This window comes from Leptinotarsa decemlineata, unplaced genomic scaffold (assembly GCF_025532065.1).
Source record: "Leptinotarsa decemlineata unplaced genomic scaffold, Ldec_3_MD MMD2_P_RNA_scaffold_14, whole genome shotgun sequence".
In the NCBI taxonomy this organism is placed as follows: domain Eukaryota; kingdom Metazoa; phylum Arthropoda; class Insecta; order Coleoptera; family Chrysomelidae; genus Leptinotarsa; species Leptinotarsa decemlineata.
This window is the reverse complement of record NW_027412528.1, coordinates 12,049,866-12,062,199: the sequence shown is the minus strand read 5'-3', so window position 1 is coordinate 12,062,199 and position 12,334 is coordinate 12,049,866. Positions and strand designations below refer to the sequence as shown.

At 34.1% G+C, this 12,334-nt stretch overlaps 1 long non-coding RNA gene across 1 annotated transcript; it reads right to left on the bottom strand.

Moving 5' to 3' along the window:
* Positions 1-8,109: 8,109 nt before the first annotated feature.
* LOC141484277 (uncharacterized) lies at positions 8,110-12,334 on the bottom strand. The gene is made up of 2 exons (XR_012466560.1): positions 10,527-12,334; positions 8,110-10,465 (listed from the first exon to the last, which is right to left on the bottom strand). It is a non-coding gene; the product is annotated as an uncharacterized lncRNA (long non-coding RNA).

The window sequence follows — 12,334 nt, the reverse complement described above, 5'->3', positions numbered from 1 at the left end:
TTTGTAACAAATATTTTTTTATAATTTTTTGTTTAGTGAAAGAAGGGATAATGGTTGGTTTGGGTTAGTTTGGTTTTGTTTCAGTTATTTCAGAAAATCCATCTATTAAAAAATATACGGTCGGAAATCTTACTAGTGGGTCTAGAACGGTTTGGTGTTGGGAGAAAACTCCAGTAATATGAGGTAACACTCTTGCAAAATACTTCCATATTTTTAATACATTGTAGCTTACGGCCAAAAAAATATTGAAAACTCATTTCTTTAAATTATAATTAATGGATACATTTTGTCACTAACTAATAATCAGTTTCTATTGTTACTGTATTCAATTCTAATTCATCCTTAATTTTAGACACTATGATATGCATATATTAGTGTATTAATTTATACTTTCAATTTGATAATAATTCCATTGTGTGGATACTGTAGCGGATTTTTCTGTTTGTATCCCGAATATATAAATAAAAATAAATAATAACTCAATGGCGGCCATTTTGAACATTTATTGGAGGGTATATAATAGTTTTAGATTCAGTTCAAGGTGCTTCAAAAAGACGAAGAAATGACATGTTGTTCCATAAAAAAACTTTCTGGAAGCTTTTTGAGTCGCCCTGTATATTGTAAATACTAATAAAATACTTCAAATTATCCCACCTAACCTAGTGCTTCAATTTTTTCTTGCGAAAATCAGGAAAAGGTTATGATAATGGTTAAAACCCGTCGTTTAGCCTTTATAATCGATGAAAGAAACTTTTTAGTCACAAAATCAAAGACAGATAATATTTATCCAAACTATATGTGAGAAATCTTTTATTCATACTAGCACTTTTGTAAAAACCTAAAGCTTTAAAAGTAGTCCGACTCTGCCGCAATACCACCACTCCCAGAACTGAGTGTTTCTTAACAGTTTCATAGGGGTAGCATAGTAGCTGAAATACTTTGAAATGCTTGCTACCGATACCAATTCATTTTATAGAACGACGTCATTTGTAATGATAACGATCCGGGATGCTGAAATTAGATGAGTTGAAAATATGAAATACCGCACATATAGTGATATTTACAGCTGAAAATTACATAAATATTATAACATTATATTATTTAGAATGAAGTGAATTAAGTTTGCGACTAGAAAATTAATACGTCGACAGAGTGAATTTTTGTATAATTAATAATTTTACCGAAAACATTTATAAATGAGTGGCGCGCTTAAATTTTGCCAATAATAGGCTATATATTTGTCAATAAAATTTCATTTGCAGTAAAAATATCAATCTTCGAAACATAAACAATGTCTTTAACAGTTTTATGAGTGCAGAAGTGAAATTTTAAAATGGCTTCAACCTTTCTATTCGTTAGATTTCAGTTGGTGACATATCTATTATATTTTCCTAGTGTCCAATACAAAATTACTTCTTGCGTCTTCAAGAAAACATTTTTAACACTTTTTCATTTTATTGTTATCGTTATCGGCTGTATTATATTTTATAACGCCTACTTGGAACTACTAAAAAACTCTTATAAAATTGTCTTCTGATTATTTTATGAGTATCGCTTAAATATGTTGCAATAGTGCAGTAAGGGAAGCCTTTACAAAACTACTTTTTAAGAGCGTTAGACAAATTTTATAGTAACTGCCAAAATGTTTATAAAACTGTTTTGTAGTGTTTGTAAAAGGCCTTACAAAATATTGATAATAACTATAATGTTTTATAAGACGGTGTCAATTTCCTATTTATAGCAGTTTTATAAACATATTGAAAACATTTCTGGGAGAAATGCAGTTTTATAATTTGTTTCTCCGAAACGTTTCCACAACTATTATAAAATACGAAATTACTAGTTGGGTGAGGTTCACAATTGTATCATGAAGTTCAAAATACATTTGTCCGTTGAGATTACCATCAATAAAATATGGACCTACAACATGGTCTCACAGAATACCAGTCCAAACATTCAATTTCTGGTAAGCTTGTTAATGTCTTTCCCTGTAACAATGGGGATTTATGCTATTCCAGTATCTGCAGTTGTCTTGAATGAAATGAATAAAAAACACTTTTGTCTAAATAGGTACTACTGGTAGATTCATCAAGTATAAAACTGAAATCTGAAGTTTGAAATATCGGTTACATTAGACTTTCCAGGTATGCTGCAAGGGCAGGTATTTGAAAAACAGGTACTTGGGCGAACATAGATGCCAACTTTTAAAATTCCACGCTGTAAATTCTAGGGGATGTTGAACTTATAAATTCAAGAGGAGACCTACATAAATCGAGCAACTCGATTTATGTAGTTCGCCAGATTTGACCAGTTCGGACTTTTTTAATGTGGATATTTTGAGCAAAAGGTGTACGAAACTGAACCTGTTTCAATATTGGATATACGGCAGAGAATAATAAATATTTGTCGAGATATTGACGTTACTGTGATCGAAAATGTTCGGCGTGAAATATCGGATAGGCTGTTCATATGTCAATAAGTTCAAGGCAATAATTTGATCTTGTGCATCTTGTGAACTGACCTCAAGCTTATTACGTCATATTATGTAGTTAAATGTCAATGTATTCAGGCAATTAGTAAAAGTTCCGCCATTTTGTAGTAGTTGAAGATATTGACATTACATTCTAGGGTTGTGAAGCATTTCTCCGGAGCTTCAAAAAGATATGTCACAAGGCCCCCTTCCCCATCTAATTTTTTTCCCAGATGGCGCCCATCTTGAAAGTTTCATCTGTCAATTCCACTTCAAAATAAAGTATTCATGCTGTTAAGCGTTTAAGGTTTGAGCGAATGATGGCTGAAATAAAACTTGGATCAGTATTTTTGAAAATTATATTAGGCTAATCTTTAGCACAACGCTCTACACGAACTTTTACAACTTGATTAACCTTATACATGGATGACATTCGACAGACTAGGAAAGTCACTACCAACATTGAATTGCTTCAGTGTTACCAACACATGCACTAATTTCATTATCCCAAATTTCAATTTTTTAGTTGTCCCGTTCAAAAAATAAAAGGGGGGGCATTAAAGAAATGCACTCATATGCGGTTTTTATGGATGAATTTCATTGAAAATTCGAAACTTCCAACGTCAATTTTCAAAATACGCAGCTACAATGGATATTCTCTCTTGTATAGTATAAACCATATTCGAAAGTTTTCAAATTGATGAATGAAGAAATAATAACAATAATATTTGTTAAGTTCATCTATTGGTATTGGTATTTCTGCTCGTTTATTTTTACACTTTCCTCGAAAGTCGTTTATAATAGACCAAGTCTCTTCAGCTCCATTATTTGCTTGGGTAATCCTTTTTTGATAAAAATACATTTTGCATAGTTAATCAGTTTTTTATAAATGTTTTTGTATTTTTCAACATAGTTATGAAATGCTGTGTTATTTGTGAATTTTTTAATGTAGTTAAGAGATCGTAGATTATAAGAAGAGATTTTTGTTCCTTTGCTAAGGAAAATGATTTATTAAAAATGGACCAGAGCTGATTATAAAATGTTTGAAGAGGATCAATAACATCCTGAGTATGTTCTCAATTAATTTGACTACATTTTAAAAAGAACCTATTATAGTTTGCTGTACTATAGAGTCTACCATACTTGAACTTTTTACTTTGTTTTGTAGAATCGATGTTAACACTGAAGTGAATTGCTTCATGATCAGATAATCCAGAAGAAATAACAGTGCATGACCGGAAATTATCGTCAAAGGTACTACATACATAATACGTTATCGAGAGTGAGCCTAAAGTTACACTGAGTTTTTACTATTTGTCTTTGAGACCCTATGCATAAGGCCAAAGTTTAATTTGGATTGATTTTCAGTCCATGATTCTCCGAGTATTGGAATATATCTGTATATCATCTGCGTATACATGTACTTGACAATGTGATAAGAAAGTGGGGTAATAAAAAATGAATACTGAAAACATCAAAGGTCCTCAAATACTTCCCTGTGGTATACCTGAGATTTTTTTTTAGGAATTACCATGAGTAATCATCCAGTTTGACCCTCTGTGATCGGCCTGTGAGATAGCTGGTCATCCATTTAAGAGAAATGTCATCGAATCCTATGAACTTGAGCTTGCTGATGAGTAAATCGAAATTAACTAAATTGAGAGCTTTACTTTGATCAAGCAGTATCAAAATGGTGACTTCTGATTAATCTCGTAATTCATGTCGATTACTTTCAAGAGGGCAGTCTGTGTTCCGTGTTTCTTGCGGAATCCAGACTGCTCGTACAGGAGTACTCGATTTTCTTCAAGAAAAGCTCTTATTTGATGCGAAACATTTTCCTCGAATATTTTAGAGAATGAGGGCAGAATGCTGATAGGGCGTAGGTCACTGAACATGGTAGGTGCATCCTTTTTCGGAATTGGAATTATATTAGCAAACTTCCAAACATCTGAAAAAATACCCTGTCTGAAGGACTCGTTGAAAATATGTTTAACTTCATCAATACAGTGTGGTATCACTAAAGAAATCATCTTGATATTTATATTGTCAATACCTGAAGCATTAGATTTTATTTCTTTGATAGTAGTAAAAATATCATCACATATATCGGTGAGGAAAAAGTTCATAGGAACGTTCAATTTATAATTATTGTAGAATGAAAGAGTGTTGTTATTTACTATTGTATTATTATATTTTATTATTATTATTATATTTATTACTATTATATTTTAATAGCCCTTTGTAATGTTTTGCTATCAGGTACTGTGAACGAAGAAATTTGTCCCATTTCATTTGGTGCTTCATTATGTGCTTCGAAAAAGAAAGATGGTGGAATTAGACCGATTGCTGTCGGCAATGTGTTTCGCCGTTTAGCTGCAAAACTGGCTTCTTTCAAGCTGAAGGAAAAATTAGGAAATATTTTTCGTCCATTTCAATATGGTTTTGGATCTCCAAGTGGTTGTGAAGCCGTATCCCATGCTGCCCGAAGATATATTAATGATCACGAGTCCAAGGAAGGGAAAGTTTTTCTTAAATTGGATTATAAGAATGCTTTCAATATGCTGAATCGGGACTTTATCTTGAAATCGGTTCAAAATAGTGTTCCAGATTTATATCCTTTTGTATTTCAATGCTACTACCAGCCTTTAATACTGACATTTGATCAAAACACAATATCATCAGAGCGTGGAGTACAGCAAGGGGATCTATTAGCACCTGCTCTCTTTTGCCTGTCTATAGACAATATAATCAAAAATTTAAAAACAGAGTTCAATGCTTGGTATTTAGATGACGGTTCTCTGGGAGGAGACTATAAGGAAGTTTTCAATGCCCTTTCGTCTATTATTGAAAAGTCAAAGGAAATTGGGCTTGAACTAAACTTCCATAAATGTGAACTTCATTTTCTAAGTGAACCTGATTTGAATATTTCGAGAAAATTCAATGACGTTGCTCCTGGAATCAAAATAATTAAGAGGAATAGTTTAATTCTTCTTGGTTCCCCTCTCACAGAAGAATCATTCATCACTTTTTTTGAGGAAAAATTACATAATTTCAGAATTATGTTTTCACGTGTTCATACTCTTCCAAGACACGTAGCTTTCCATCTTCTCAAAAACTGTTTGACTATTCCAAAGCTCCTCCATCTCATGAGATGTTTTCCAACCTGGCATCACCAAACTTATCTGATTAAGTTTGATGAAGAAATTCGTAACACTCTTCGACTTTTATTGAATGATCAATTGGAAAGCAATGCATGGCATCAGGCTACTCTTCCTGTATCTTATGGAGGTTTAGGCATTCGTACAATCACTGATCTTTCACTACCTACCGTCCTCTCTTCGAGTTATAGTGTGATCAATATGATAGATTCAATTTTACCACCCTCCTTTCCATCGGATAACAATTTGAGCGAGGCCGAACAACTATGGATCTCTAATCTAGAAGTACCAAGAACCAGAAAAAATCTTCAACAAACCTGGGATAGTCCTCTTATAAAAAATGCCTTAAATAATTTGTTAGACTTGGCTAAATCTCCTATAGATAAGGCACGTATAAAAGCAGTGTCGTCAAAATATGCAGGTGCTTACCAGTTTCATCCCTTGGTACATTATTAGACAATGAATCTTTTAGAGTTGCTGTAGGCCTTCGACTGGGTTCCAATATTTCTGTTCAACACAATTGCAAGTGTGGAGTGGAAGTAGACACCCGAGGATATCATGGATTGAGTTGTAGATATAGCGCCGGGCGCTTTTCCCGTCATCAAGATGTCATCAAACGTGCCTTAGGTTCGGCAAATATACCTTCCATCTTAGAACCCCCAGGCACTTGCAGCGATGATGGGAAACGACCAGATGGCATGACTCTCATTCCTTGGCGGAAAGGAAAACCGGTTGTCTAGGATTTCACATGCGTCGATACTTTGGCTCCTTGTCACGTTACTTCGACTTCTGTATCCAGCGGTGCAGCAGCTTCATCAGCGGAATTGTCAAAAACACGGAAATACAATTATTTGGGAGATAATTTCATTTTTCATGCAATAGGAATTGAAACATTTGGTACCTTAGGCCCTCAAGCATTGGAGTTCATTCGTGAAATCGGCATTAGGATATCCAAAGAAACGAATGACCCAAGAGCTACCTCTTTCTTGATTCAAAAAATTAGCATTCTGATTCAAAGAGGAAATGCAGCTTCATGTTTAGGTACAATTCCTCAATCAAAAACCCTAAGTGAATTATCAATGTTTCCCATGAACAAAATGTATCGGCATGTACAGACAGTGCAAGAACTGGAGTTGTGCAGTTTGGTGGAAGACTCGCAGCAAAACCGTCAAGCTTTGACAGAAAAGGAAGTGGGAACTCTAAAAGAGGCTGAGTTTGGTCCTCTGGCTGAGCTCTCAAACGAACTAATATCTAATTCAGTTTTGAGCAGTTTTGCTTCGAATTCTTTATCCTACCAGTCCAATGAAGGGGTGAATCATCCTATCCGTGTTTACTCAGAAGAAGATAGTATTGGCAAACGTAGTTGCAACAATAGATCGGTGATACATTCTTCAATCAAAACTCTTGGGTTCAATGGTTTAAAAAATCTTGGAAACAACTGTTTCATGAACAGTATAATCCAATGTTTATCAAACACGGGATGGTTGCTGGAATACATAAAAAAGAATGCATACATGGAAGATATCAATACTAGTATTTCTAGTAATGAAGCTGTTTTAATCAAATCGTTCGCAGAAGTTATCAAGGAATTATGGTTAGAAGATTCATCTGATAGAGTAATTAACACAGTCTACTTCTAAAATCAGATTCAAAGATTTGCCCCTCGATACATGGGTTCGGCCCATCAAGACGCCCACGAATTCCTTCGATATCTTTTAGAAGGTTTACATGAGGACCTCAACAAAATTACTGAGAAACCTGAACCAATCTTAACTGAGATTTACGAAAAATTGAGCGATAACGGAAAACCACAAGAGTCCTGGCAGAGATATTTGAAGATGAACAACTCCAAGATTGTAGACTATTTCGTTGGTCAATTAAAATCCACTATGAAGTGCACACACTGTGGACACTCATCAGTAATCTTTGATCCTTTCTGGGATTTGTCCCTTCCCATACCACAAAGATCTGGCCAAGTGAGTTTGTCACATTGCTTGGATTCTTTCACAAGAGAGGAAACTCTGGATGGAGATGAAAAACCAATGTGTTCGAGGTGCAAGCAAAGGAGAAAATGTACAAAGTCCTTATCAAACTATAAGTTTCCTCGTATTTTAGTAATTCATTTGAAAAGATTCTCTCCGACGGAAAGGTTCAGTGGCAAATTGTATGTTTCCATTGACTTTTCTTCAGATGGATTAGATATGAGCAGTTATGCAGCAGACAATGTGGCTCCTTGTCATTATAATCTATATGCACTTTCAAATCACAGTGGGACTACTTACAACGGACATTACACAGCATATTGCAGACACCCATATAGTGGCACATGGCATGAATACAACGATTCACAGGTGTTCCCAATTTCGCCAAAATCAATTGTGAGCAATGAGGTAAAGGAAAGAAGAAAAAAAAGGAAAGAAGAAAAAAAAACACATCAAAGGTGCTGCTTCGTTCCCTCCTGTTCATGAAAGAGGACATATACCTTTTTTTTCTTCTTTCCTTTTTTTTTAATAATCTTAGTTCCTTGAATTGATTTGTATTTCTAGTTGTGTCACAATATATAACTATTGAATGTCCAGCCACGTTTACAAAATAGTCATTGATTTCTTCAGGTCTACGTAGTTCAATTGGCAGGCTATTGGTTTGCGAGGATGATTTTGTAGTAACACCCCAATTTGCAAGATTTCTCCATGTCATTTTTGAATTGTTTTTATTTGTTATTGTTATTATTTTATTCAGAACAAATTGTATATATACTGTTTTTTCACGTTTTATTGCGTCATTGACGTAGTTGCGTGAAGTTACATAGTACTGTGTAGCTGCTGCTGTCTTTTCTTTAAGATATTTGGCATGAGCTCTATCACGGGTTTTCATCATCAAATTGATATTATGAGTTATATACAGGGATGCTTCATGTTTTCTGTTCACACTGTCACAATATCATCCCATGGTAAGTTAGCAGCATCTCGAGAAAAAAGTTATGATTGAAATTCTTGAAATTTCTATAAAATATCAAGTATCATGAGTATCTTCACCTTCAAAATCAATATCGCAAAATACCATCAGGTGATCAGTTATACCATTCATATCATATCATATTTCTTACCATTACTTCCTTACCAATGCAAACGACATCAATTAGAGATTCAGAAGTTGTTGTTATCCGAGTAGAATTTTTTACAATATGTATAAACTTACTTCTATTAAAATTGATGAATTTCAATAAAGAACTGAATATAATAAAACAAATAGCCGTCAACAATGACTACGATAGCAGTCTAATCAATTCTCTTTGATCAAAAAAGTAATACAGCCAAGCTTTGAAGGGAATTTACACAATTCGAAGAGATGAGGATAAAAGTTATAGAACCTTAACCTACTTAGGCCAACCCACTACGATTATTTCAATTTTTCTGCACAACAAAGATGTAAATATTGCTTTCAAAACCAACAACAATTCAGGCATGCACATTGAGAATAACAAAGATGAAAGTTCAGTTTCAAAAAATTTGGGAGTGTATAAATTATTATGTAGGTCATGTCCGATGATTTATATAGGTCAAACTGGAAGAACGGTCTGAGCCCGCATAAAGGAACACAGAAATAGTTTCTAGAATTGGAAAATATATTCCACGTATACCTCTCATTCAATCTCAGAGGGACATGAGTACAACCATGAATACAAGCCCCTTCATTTCCAGAAGTAAGGTTTGAAACTCAACCTGTTGAAGAGTATGAAAATAAACAAATTCAAATGCCACGTAATATCTTATGACCGATCGAACTGAACTGAATAATTCGCCATTATTGAATGTGTTCATTTCCAGGTGAGAAAAGTTAAGTATAATTACGATACTTTCCGAAATTTCATTTATTCATATAGTTAATGAATTCATGTCTGACCTTTTCAGGTAGATTCATTCTATTACCTCTTTCTGATATTTTTTTTTATGATGATCGAATGAAAGTCCACGGCTAATAGAGAATTTCAAAAAAAGGTAACAAGTTGCTAACGGCAGTCAATATAGTGGGAGAGCAGTGGTCGTGGGTTTTTTATTTTGTGGAACAACCTTTTTTTGGATGGGGCGCCACTTGATTTGATTTTGCTAAAATCAAGAAATAAAAATATGCATAGTCAGAAAATTATTTAATAGTTGCTGCAGACTAAACCAAAATATGGTAGACAAAAAGCGGTTATTGTTTTCATTACAAAAAGTATGTGATCCAGTAACACAACAAATGAAATAATACGACGCCGCTGCAGCTGCAGTAGGATCTTACAATACAACGTTATAAAGTAAATTCATATGACTTTCATTACGTCTACACAAAATAATTATTGAAACGTTGGAAATAATTTTTGAAACGTTGGAAATAATTTTTGAAACGTTATATGCATGTAGGCACATATAATTCAAAAAGGAAACACCAGGTATATAGTTGGTTTCCAAAAATATGTTGTCTGTGTAGTGAAAATCAACTCCGATGTAAAAAATTGGAAATTCCTCACCAAATGAGTCCCTTCTTTTCTGGATGTTATCAGCAACAGGCTGTCTGAGAGGTCGTGTAGATTCTGGATGTAGTCTGGAGGGTTAGAAAACGAAACCGTTCAGTTGTCAGGCGATACTATAAATATCCTGGATTTGAAAGATATATGTCGAACTGGAGCAATTCGACTTTTCCCTTTTTTCAAAACTGGTCGACAGCAAAAAACGGTATTTGGGGATCCAAAAGGTTCTAAACCAGAACAAAAACGATCGAGATGGTTGGACGACCCACGCTTCTTGGAAAATACCAAAGGCTGTACTTGTTCGTAGCTTAATGGAAACCGGCAGATCTACAGAAAGTGATCTCGGTTGTGATATTGGTTCCAGAAATCAAATGGTTAAAAAACTCACCTCCTCTAAGGGAAAGGCTTCCACTAAAATAATGCCCAACACAAAAATGGCAACTGACGTGACACACTCTACTTTCGTTTCTCAACCGTCACCCAAAAACCTTTCAGGTTGACCTCCGACCAGAAGTATTAACACAAACTCGTCCTTTGCGCCGTGACGTACACGTTGACGAAATTTGGTGTACTCCAATGGCAATACTTCTCCTTTGTATGAAGTATTCATTGAGCATTCCTTCTTTTTGAGAATTTTATTTCATTAATAATAATTCATTTCTTTTTCTCTTCCCCAGACTACATCAACTATGCAATGAAATACAAAGTTATCAAGAAAATAAAATAGCTAGATTGGAACTCTGAAATTGTATACAGATATTTTATGATTTCCACAATTAAATGATACATTTCGTAACAAGTGCTTTGGATTGTTGATAAAAGTCAAATTTTCACGTTACAATTCATTAGAAAGTAGGCATACAAGTAATATGTTTGAGTATAAAATAGTAGTAATTCAGAAGTAATTTATTATTTCACATTTGGGAAAGCTATTCTATAGCGAAACACGTGTCGCGGTTTTTGTAAAACCCTTTGTAGTGGAAATCATACAATAAACTGTATTAATTAGGTTCACGTACACGTAAGAACCTTACGGGTCGAGGCAAGTTTCTTGGTGCTTTTAAAGTTGATCCAAATGCATTGAAATTGTTCTGAATTCGTATAAATTTCTTGAGGTTCATTGGCGGTAGATTCGGATACATTTCATTGAACTTTCTACATGTTCTGCTGATAATTTTGTCACACTGTCCAAAAATAATAAACAAATTCATAAGAACTTCGTTTGAATAGTTTTGTTCCATCGTTTTGAAGATATTTTCAACTTCTGAAGTGACGAAAATGTCGATATTATTAGGAGAATGTCACAACGCTACTGTCAAATAGTAATCATGGCCTGCTTACGAAATACCGAATGGAAATACCATTCTGAAGGGACATTTTCACAAATAAATGTTCATAAGTCCGAAACTTGACTAGTTAGGTATAGGTATGATATACATAGAAAGAAAGCAAATTTCAGCAGCTTTCCGAATTTTCAATAATATACAGGGTGTTCCATTTAAAATAATCAAATTTCAGCAACTTTTTCAAGCAAACGAAAAAACTGTATTTTTTTACCACCCGCACCGTAAAGGTGCGATTTTGTTCCACTTTTTTCATAAAAGAGGGCATATGCTTCTCCACTCACAAGCGATTTTGGTGAAATTGGTGACACGTGTGAATCGTTGTATTTGTGCCACGCGCCACATTTGCAGCATACATATACTTACCTGGCTCCAAAATTATTCAATACTCTTCCCAATACAATAAAAAACATTAATATATTTCCCCACTTCAAAAAGTCATTGAGGCAGTTTATATGCAGACATCCAAGAAAAATGATTTCTGATTTGTTTACAAAAAAAATATTTGAAATAAAGTTTATATCAATGTGAAAAATGTGTGAAAGAACAAACTTGTTATTACTTCACAATATAACCTCATATTATATATTACTACATCGGGATTGTCCACTTTACCTTATTTATTTATTATAATTTCTAACACACCATCGTATTAATTTATAGTTACACATTTATATGCGTGTGTGCGTAAGCGGAAGTTTATGTCGTTAGAAGAAAAACAGATTGTCTGTAGAGTGTTCGAAAATTTAAAAAATACACTTCGTACAGTGGAAGCTGTAGTCCAGTTTTCATTTTTAACGGGAATATCCGTGTCGACAATTGAACGCTTTGTACATGAAAAAAAGGTGACTGG